This window comes from Artemia sp. Qi Xiang Cuo, chromosome 16 (assembly GCF_049724085.1).
Source record: "Artemia sp. Qi Xiang Cuo chromosome 16, ASM4972408v1, whole genome shotgun sequence".
Classification (NCBI taxonomy): Eukaryota; Metazoa; Arthropoda; class Branchiopoda; order Anostraca; family Artemiidae; genus Artemia; species Artemia sp. Qi Xiang Cuo.
This window is the reverse complement of record NC_142809.1, coordinates 53,022,021-53,031,414: the sequence shown is the minus strand read 5'-3', so window position 1 is coordinate 53,031,414 and position 9,394 is coordinate 53,022,021. Positions and strand designations below refer to the sequence as shown.

Below are 9,394 nucleotides of genomic sequence, written 5' to 3'. Positions count from 1 at the left end.
TATTTTCATCAAAATAAGTTTGGATTCTTGCAAAAATCAGCTTTTCCATAACCCGGCAAAATATAGATGTGATGGAGATCAGATGGTAATTTTTAAAATCTGGTTTTAGACCGGCTTTGTGTAGGGGTTTAACCATTGCTTTCTTCCAACCTGAGGGACAGGAACCTGTCACCAAGGACTGATTGTACAGAAACATAAGCAGTTGAGCAATTACATCAGCAATCTGCATTATCATAGTGTTAGGAAATCCATCTATATCTGGGGACTTAGATGTATCAAGCTTTTTAAGTATTTGATGAACCTCTGCAAAACCAAAGTCTTTATCATTACATGATAAAGTCCCACTTTATATTCGCTGAACTAAATATTGGTCATGATGTGTCTGGTTAGGTGTAACAAAAACTGATGCAAAAGTTTCATTAAATATGCATGCTTTATCAAAATCGTCATCAATTTTTTCTTGTGTAACCGGATGCGTGAATGTGCAGTTACTCGGTGAAAAGTTCGGCTTGTTTCTATTTACATATTTCCAAAACTGCTTTGGGCAAGTTTTGCTCGACTGAATAATGTGTGATTCCACTACTTCCCTATTTGCTCTTAACAACTTTGTGGCCCTGTTCCTAGCACGTTTATACAATGACCACGTGTCATCATCCTGATTCATTGAACTTGGTTTTTGCGAAATCTTTTGTTCAATTTTTAGTTTTTGTGTAAGATCTCCAAAGATGATTTTTTTCCTGGATTGACTTGAGTATATGTCTAGGTAGTTTTGGTCTCTTCCTTTGGCCAGAATATTTTTTAATCAAAGGAACAAATCTATCCCTACATTCTATCAATGACTGTTTAAAGAATTCAAATGCAATGCCAGGCGCCACTTTTCCTTTCTGCAGCTCATTCGTGATATTCAAAGACACAAGGAATTCCCTCATTGACTGATAATCAGCCCTAGCATAATCATACCTACGAGAATCAGTATTTTCTCGCTGGACAAACGTATTCATAGTAATTTGAATTACAGAATGGTCACTTTTTCCTAGTGGAGGAAACATTTCCAAGCCTAAAATATCATCAACATGTTTCGTAATTACTAAATCTAACATTGAGGGAATAGAATCGCCTCTTGCCCGCGTGGGGCTATTTACATGTTGGTGCAAAAACAAATCATCAAGTCTATCTAAAAAAGTCTGTTCATACGACTCACCTGGCTGACTTGTGCTCAGCGTCTGCCAATCAATATTAGGGAGGTTGAAATCACCCACCACAAGTAATTTGTGACTATTTTTCACAAGATAAGTAAAACAATTCAAAATATTGGCATCATTTACACAACTAGATGGACCAAGTGTTGGCTCATCTAACTAGATGGCTAGTTAGATGAGCATCATTTACACAACTAGATGGCTCCTCTAAAAAGCAGCAAGACGCAGATAATTATTCAGCAAAGGTAACTTAATATCAACTACAAGGCACTCAGAAACCAAATCAAAAATGGGGTTAACAATCTCACTGAACTTAATGGATGTCTGAATATAAATGCATATCCCTCGTTTTGCTTGTTTATTAAACACTAAACTATAATCAGTTAGATGCTGAAAGTAAGCTAATGGGTCATTACAATGTTTTGGTAAAACTTCAGTTGCAACAACCACATGTGGCACACGGACCCACGTTAAATCACTAAATTCTTCCCACTTAGTAGACAAACAGTCAGTATTAGCATAAATCACTTGCAGATTTTCACTCGGACATCTCAAATCCGGCTTGGCGACGAAAAGGCTCCTCGTGAACTAATTCCGGTCCGTTTTTGCGTGTCTTGATCTTCCAACCGCTCTCTCCGGCTGCAATTTTCTCATTCAGCTCTTTTTTAGAACATCATACTTCTTTTTACCGATTAACTCGGCTTCACTTTTGTCATGAGAAACTCGAAAATTTGGTATTTTAGTTTTAAGAGCATCTTGTTTACTCACTAAGAAGAAGGCGGCCAAATCGCGATCGAGCGGGGATTTGAATATCATTTTTATCGGCCTACTTCTATTAACTTGTTACGACCAAATCTCACAGAAAAGGAACATTTCACAGGGCAATCGCGCAAGAGTTCTTCGTTGATAAACTTTAAGTCCAACTGATTCTGCAACTTTTGGTTCACTGCAGCGTCTTCTTCTGGGCCAAATAAAATTAGATTCTTCTGTTTTTGTGCAATGTCTCCAAGCTCACGCTGAACCTGGTTAGTATCCTGCACTGGAACTCGGCTCTGCAAGTCTATGTCAATTTTACCGGAAATTTCATCGAACAGGCTTTGTTTAGCCTTAGAAACTTCGACTGACACTACGGTGGTGACCTGTTGTTTTAAATTAGCTTGGGAACATTTAGAAGCTATTTCCTGCTCTACTAGGGAAATTTGTTCAGCCAGAGGTTTCAACAGTGACTGGAATTTTATCTCAAGTTCGTTCTGTAGATCTGCTTTGAACGTGGCAAGGGAATCAATCACTATTTCACGAATGATTTCAGGTGTGATAGGCTTATCACTATGTTTACACCTAGGGCAGTGCCACGTGGATTCCAAACGGCGACTCATTCTAGTAAATAGTTCATATTCGGGATCAGACATGTCAAGACATGTGGCGCAGAACCAGAGTTCACAACCGTCGCAAAGGACGGCTTTTCTGTCTTCTTCCAGTCCCAATCCACATGCTGAGCATTTATCTACATCTTTTTTGGGAGACTGACGAGGACGTTTTGATGCTGTGCTCATATTCGTCACAAAAATTTTTTTTTTGCTTTTTTGGCTAATTTTGAATCAGCACACAAGGTGGCAACACTGCACTACGAATTTTAGGCACAGCTCCGCCAGCGCAACAGTCAATCTCCGGCAACACTGCTCAGATTAAAATTTATTTCCGCCGTGTTTGTATAGTTATGAAGGTCCAGAAAAGAGAAGAGACAGAGAGGTTTTCAGTCATGCTACAATCTGACAAATCTGCATTGAAGATCATTCAAATTCAATTTCTATTTTTAATGCATAATTGATAAACTTTATCAATAATTGGTATCAGGGTGATAGATTTATAGCTTCTTAAACTGGTTAGATCCTTGCCATGCTTGGGCAACATAACTGCTACAACTTCTTTCCATATTTCTGGAAATTCATCATAGAGCCATTAACAATGTCTAACAGAGTTTCAACCCAATTCTCAGCTGCATTTTTGACAAATTGGGGGTAAATTCCATCATTGCCTGATGCAGTAGCTGGCAAGCTATTTATCATGCTATTCAACTCAACAATTGTGAATGGCATATTATAAGGCTCTTCATTACTCTGGCTGTTGATGTGGTTTATCTTCCACACAGTATGGACTTCTTTCTCAGAATCTGGGTCATGACAACCAACAGTACATTTGAGGAGTTCCAATCCTGCATTAGCTTTTTTTCTTGTCTATAACTAGTACACAGCCATTCAAATATAGAGGGAGTTGGTGGAGTACCCATCATTGACTATATAAATCTGAAAACATTGGACAATGATTTTTAAAACGCAAGGCCATCAAGGAGCTTAATCTATGATTCTTCTTTTGCTTTAATTATAATGTGTCTAAAGTGGGCCCTTGCCTTCTAAGTTCTATAACGTTTTCAAGGCAGGTTACCTTTTAAGGTTTATTAAAGGTTTCTTTTCTTGCTCACAACTTTGATTTGACAATTTAGACCATTTATTTTTATTGCTACAAGTAATTTTTAACACACTACTATCTGCAATTTTTATAATTTCACTTTGAAAAATGCATATACAGTCACTACTGCTTATACCATGGTTGACTATTTGTTTTATGTTACTTTGTCTGCACTTCATTCTGTATTCATTCCATTTTGCTTTATTCAAGTTTAATCTTGGTGGTCTGTGTTTTTCATTTTCTGGTGTGAGGTGTTGAGCTACTTCAATAAGGATACAATTATGGTCCCTTAAAAAAGATGCTGCATATAAAACACATATATTTGCTTTAGTTACAACTCTGGGGCTACAAAACTGAAGATCAATGATAGTATAAATTAACCTCTGGGAGTTATGCCTTGTTCTTAACCCTTTGGGAGTCACTAAACAACATGTGCTCTTCAGGAGTAGATATTCCTCACTGGTACCAGCTTGGTTTCTAATAGAGCACTCACACCATTCACTACTATGGGCATTCAGGTTCCCTACAATAACATAGTCACAATTACTTGGGATTTCACCAACTAAAACAAGTAATTCCTTACCAGTATCAGTTTCTCTGAAGGATTATAAATATTTATTATATACAGAACCTTTTTACCTTTTATGAATACAATGTACCCAACTACCTCTATTGCTTTGTCATTCATAGAGTCCATTGAATGCATTCCAAGTGGAACAAAATGTAGATTTTTATGTATTCCTATCATTACATCACCACTATTTCTATTGCTTCTGTCTTTCCTTATAATTGTGTAAGGATATAGTTTTTGAACTATTTTATTCTGAAGCCAAGTTTCTTGTATACAAAAGATTTCAACATTTTTATCACCAATATAATTTAGGAAGACTACTTTTTTATTTCTAAGAAATTATTATAGTTCCATGTTATAATCTTAAGATCATTAGTTGTTCTGTCCCTTATTGGAAGTATTTTAAGTAACAACTTTAATTTTGAGATTGTGTAATTTTAAGCTGGTTAGGACTGAGATTACTTGCATAAATGATCTTATGTTTATGTTTTCTTTTGGTGTATGGCTTCAATTTTCATAAGTTTCCATAAGCATACATATGCATATGGTTTATGTATGGCTTAAGTTATCTTATGGCTTATGTTTTCTTGTTGTCTTAGGGTTGCCCAAAGTCAGTTTCCTACTTCCTTGGGTAACTGTGTCCTTATTCTAGTTTGTCATTACAATAAAATATCTATGCATAAATGATCTATTCTGCTGTCTTGTATTTGAAACATTTAAGGTGTAATAGCCAAGACGCAAACAAAAGGCATGAGAATATCTGTTGCTAATGTGCTATGGTTACTTTTTTTACTCAATGAGCTGTGTCTGAGGGATTCCTTTCTTGCTGCTTGTGGATAAGTTCTATACACAACCTGGGCTCTCCTGTAGCCCATGTTGTTTTCCACCATCTGTAATACATTTCTATTTTGTTGCTTGATAGGACACTCCCTAGATGTTGAACACTGACAACCTATGCAATTAACACATCTATAAGTTTGTACTTTTTCTATAGAATCACTGGTTTTAAGAGGGCATTTCACAGAATCATGCTTTCGAGAATATCTTAAGCAATCTGGCTCATTTGCTTTGCAGTTTTTCTGTAAATGACCATAATGCATTTGAAACACCGAAGAATTATACAAATATATACAAAAACTTCCCTTTTCCTTCTGCAACACAATAAATTAGGTGGCAATAAATTGCTAGAAAACACAACCATGACTGCATAGCTATCTTCAAATTTCTTTGACTCCCTGTTATATCTTTCTTATGTATAACCTTGGTGATCTGAACAGATGGGTCTGTGCATTCTCTTAACTGTGCATAATTCAAATACTAGGGCACTCCCTTGATTCATAAATTTATTAAACGAAAAACAACAACATCAGTATTAACAGCCACCCTGAGAAGTAGAAAAACTTGTCTGAGAGGTGGCAGAAATACATTAAAAATAATACAGGACTAAATGAATTATGAAAAAAATTAAGACAAATCATACATCCTATTTGGCACCACAAACCTTACAACAAAACAAACTCAACATTACTGTTAAGGTCAGTCCCCAAGAGGCCATAATTAGCTACTCAAATGTTTATTTGTTTGCCCCTCCCCTCCAAAAAAAAAGCAAAAAAAGAACTAGAATTCATACTTACTAAAAAGGATTTCTTTAATTGTACTCTTAAACATAGAAATATTGTAAAGTTCTCTCCTTTGTTTCTTTATTTTATATGTTTAATGACCCAAGCACCTGCAGAAATAAAATAAAACACAAGAATTTAGAATATTTGGAATATTAGAATATCTGCACCTCCTCTCTTCCAAAGCCAGACAGTCACAGTGTTAGATCTTCATGTTGTCAACGTAACTTTCTCAATCAAGGCTGAGGTTCATAAGTATCACAGGCTTCACCATCCTTCCAGAACGGGTAGTTGTACAACATCGAGCATTTGATGTAACCAGTTTGGTCTGGTTGTCAGGGGTAACTTCTCTGCAGTTGTTGTTGGGTAAGGAACTGGTCAGTTTGGTGTCACTGATATTGTTATCAGGTAAGTTTGGGCAAGAGAAACCTCCAAGTGGATATTTGTAGGTTGTTTCTTTATGGGTTTCGTTGTCCTGGATATCTGTTTTTCTCAAGCAGATAAATCAGCGGTTGGGCTTAATCTTACCACTGCTATCTAGAAGTATAGTATAAGATCTAGGAGGGTATGGGAGCTGTTCAGTTACAATTGTTTTTTTTCCATTGTTCATTTTCTTGTAGCCCCACCCAGACCTTTTCTCCTGCTCTAATAGGATTGAGATCTTTGGCTGATCTGTTGTAATACATCTGCCAGATTTTCTGGGCATTTCTCCTTCTTTGTTCTATCTCTACCAGATTCGTGTATTTTGGTATTAATGCTTGTGGTACAACTGGCAGTATGGACCAAAGTTGTCAATCCATGCTCAACTGCACTGGAGACTGGAGTCCATGAATGGGTGTGTTCCCATACTCCAATAATGTTCGCTACCTCAAAAAGTGAATAAATTGGCACGGACATGCTGGAATGGCTATTTTGGTATTTGTACACTTATCATTGTTTCTTTTTGTTGTCCTGGTACATGTTTAGCAAAGACTTCACACCTGATGGCCATTTCTTCTATATCTCTTTTGATATTTGGCCAGAAAACCGTTATTCTTGCCCTTTCCTTTGTTTTGGCCAGTCCTAGATGTGAGATATGTAGTTCCTCCAAAATACTTTTTCTCAGCAAGCTTGGAATGATGATCGTTTCTCCTTTCAAAATCACGTCTTCATTGATGGTCGGTTGGTCACGATAATTCCAAAATAGCGTAGCAGCTGATGCTGTCATCTTTTGGTTGTTGGTCCATCTCTTTTCTATAACACATTTCAAAAACTTTCAGTTCAGAGTTGTTTTGATTCTCTATTCGGATTTGTTCATCATTTTACTCTAGATCTCTAAAGACTGTGTATACACCATATCTATTTCTTGATTCTGATTTGGTATCTATATTGGATAGATGCATTCTAGACAGGGCGTCAGCTACTGAAATTTCTTTTCCAGGCCGGTATTGAAGTGTCAAGTTGTATGGTTGTATACTCAACATCATTCTTTGTGGTCGCGGTGGCACTCTGTTGATTGGTTTGCTCAGTATTGGCTCAAACGGTTTGTGATCAGTAGTCACGCGTGCTTTCCGGCCGTACAAGTAATGATGAAAATGCTTACACGCGAAAGCTATTCCCAGTATATCTTTTTCTATTTGTGAATAATGTTTCTCTGTCTCTGATAAGGAACGTGAAGCAAACGCTACTGTTCCTCCATCTGCTATCAACTCTGTTCCAAGGCCATGCTGTGATGTGTCTGTAATAACTTCTACTTTGGTAGCATTTTTGTCAAAGTATGAGAGGCTGTTGCAAATTGCTTTCTGGATGACTTTCCTTGCAGGATTGTGCTCTTTTTTCCACTAGAACTCCTTGGCCTTGGCTAGTTCTCTCAGTGGCTGATTCAGAGTTGACAAATTCGGAATGCATCTAGATAGATAGTTGTAAATGTCTATCAGTCTTTGGAGCTCTTCTTTGTTTGATGGCAATGGCATTTCACTGATGGCACATGTTTTGTGTGAATTGGGTTTGACTCCCTTGATTGTCAAAAGGTGCCTAAAATGAGGTACTCTCTCTTGGTAAAAAATGCATTTGTCTCTATTAAATCTCACTTTTTGTTCTCGTGCTCTCTGTAGCACTGACTGTAATACCCGATCATGCTTGTTGTCATTTTTTGCAGCTGCAGCAATGTTGTTGACTATCAGTCCTATTGCTAAGCCTTTTGAACGCTGACTCCATGCGTTTTTGGTATTCGTCTTGTGTGGATATAAGTCCGAACGGGTATCTTTTAAATCTATACCTTCCGAATGTGGTGTTAAAAGTAGTGAGATTTGCTGATTCTTCATCTAATATCATTGACCAATATCTGCTCCTAGCATCCAGCTTGAAAAACTTTTTAGCTCCATGACACTTGGCAGCCACGTCTTCAAAGCAAGGTATTGGGTGATAAGGACTTTTTATCCACTTGTTTAAATTGACAGGATCTAAACATATTCTCAAATCTCCATTTGGTTTCTGAACCAAGACAATGGAGTTAACCCATTCTGTGGGTTTTTCCATTTTTTCTATCACGCCAAGTGACTCTAATCTGTCTAGCTCTGCTTTCAATGTTGGCAGGATAGCAAATGGTACGCGTTTGGGTGGCTGTACTGTTGAAATTGCTTCATCCTTCAGATGTATGTGGCAGGTCCCTGAGAGCGTGCCAATGCCTTCAAAGACGTCTTTGTATTCTGATAAGGTTTGTTGCACCTCTTCCCGCATCTTAGTTGCTGAAGTTTGGGTATTGCTAATGCCAACACTTAATATGAACTGGACTCAAGTTCATCTTTTCACTGATTTGTTAACTCAGAATTGGTCCCTTGTCTGTATTAACAATATAGAACAAGTGTTGTTGCTTGCTTTGCCTGTACTGTACCAATTTTCATTGTACATAGCACTGTCAAGCTATTGCCCGAGTAACTGGTAAGTATATCTCTGGTTGCCAGCATCTCTGGTTTTGGGATTAACTTTTCATATTCACTTGCAGGTATAACATTGACTTCTGCACCGGTGTCAATTTTGAATATGATCTTTGTGTTCTAGTCAGGTAAGTCTAGTTGAACAAACGATTTCTTTTGTTCAGCATGCATTTGACCTTTATAAATTACTTTAATGCGGAATTCTTCTGGGTTTACAGGTTCTTCATTAGGTTCCTGCTCCAGTTGGTGAACAGATTTGCTGCAACAGACTTTGGCAAAATGATTTATCTTGTGGCATTTTGAGCAGCTCTTTCCTTTAGCTGGACATTCATTTTCTTTTAGGTATAGGTTTCCATAATTGTAAAAGCTATTCATTCTCAAGTTTGAATTCTGCTGCTTCTTCATGGCTTCAATTTCTTGATTTACTTGTCCCTGATCTGCTCTTTGGTTCATTTGTGCTTGGGTCTTCTGTATTGTCTCAATGGCTCTACTGATCTGGACGGCTTTATTCAAGGTAAGTTCGCCCCTTCACTTTGTAGTTTTTCACGTATATCGTCACTATATACACCAAAAACAAGTCTATATCTGATCATTATGTCTTTGCTGTCACCAAAGTCACAGTCT

At 37.3% G+C, this 9,394-nt stretch overlaps 1 protein-coding gene across 1 annotated transcript in view; it reads left to right on the top strand.

Annotated features, from left to right (window-relative positions):
* The first annotated feature begins 2,929 nt into the window (after nucleotides 1-2,929).
* LOC148943087 (SKA complex subunit 1-like) overlaps nucleotides 2,930-9,394 on the top strand; it is an 89,355-nt gene continuing 82,890 nt past the window's right edge. Inside the window, exon 1 of the mRNA XM_089102212.1 lies at nucleotides 2,930-2,948. The gene's annotated coding sequence lies outside the window, so the exon portion shown is untranslated. The remainder of the gene's footprint in view (nucleotides 2,949-9,394) is intronic.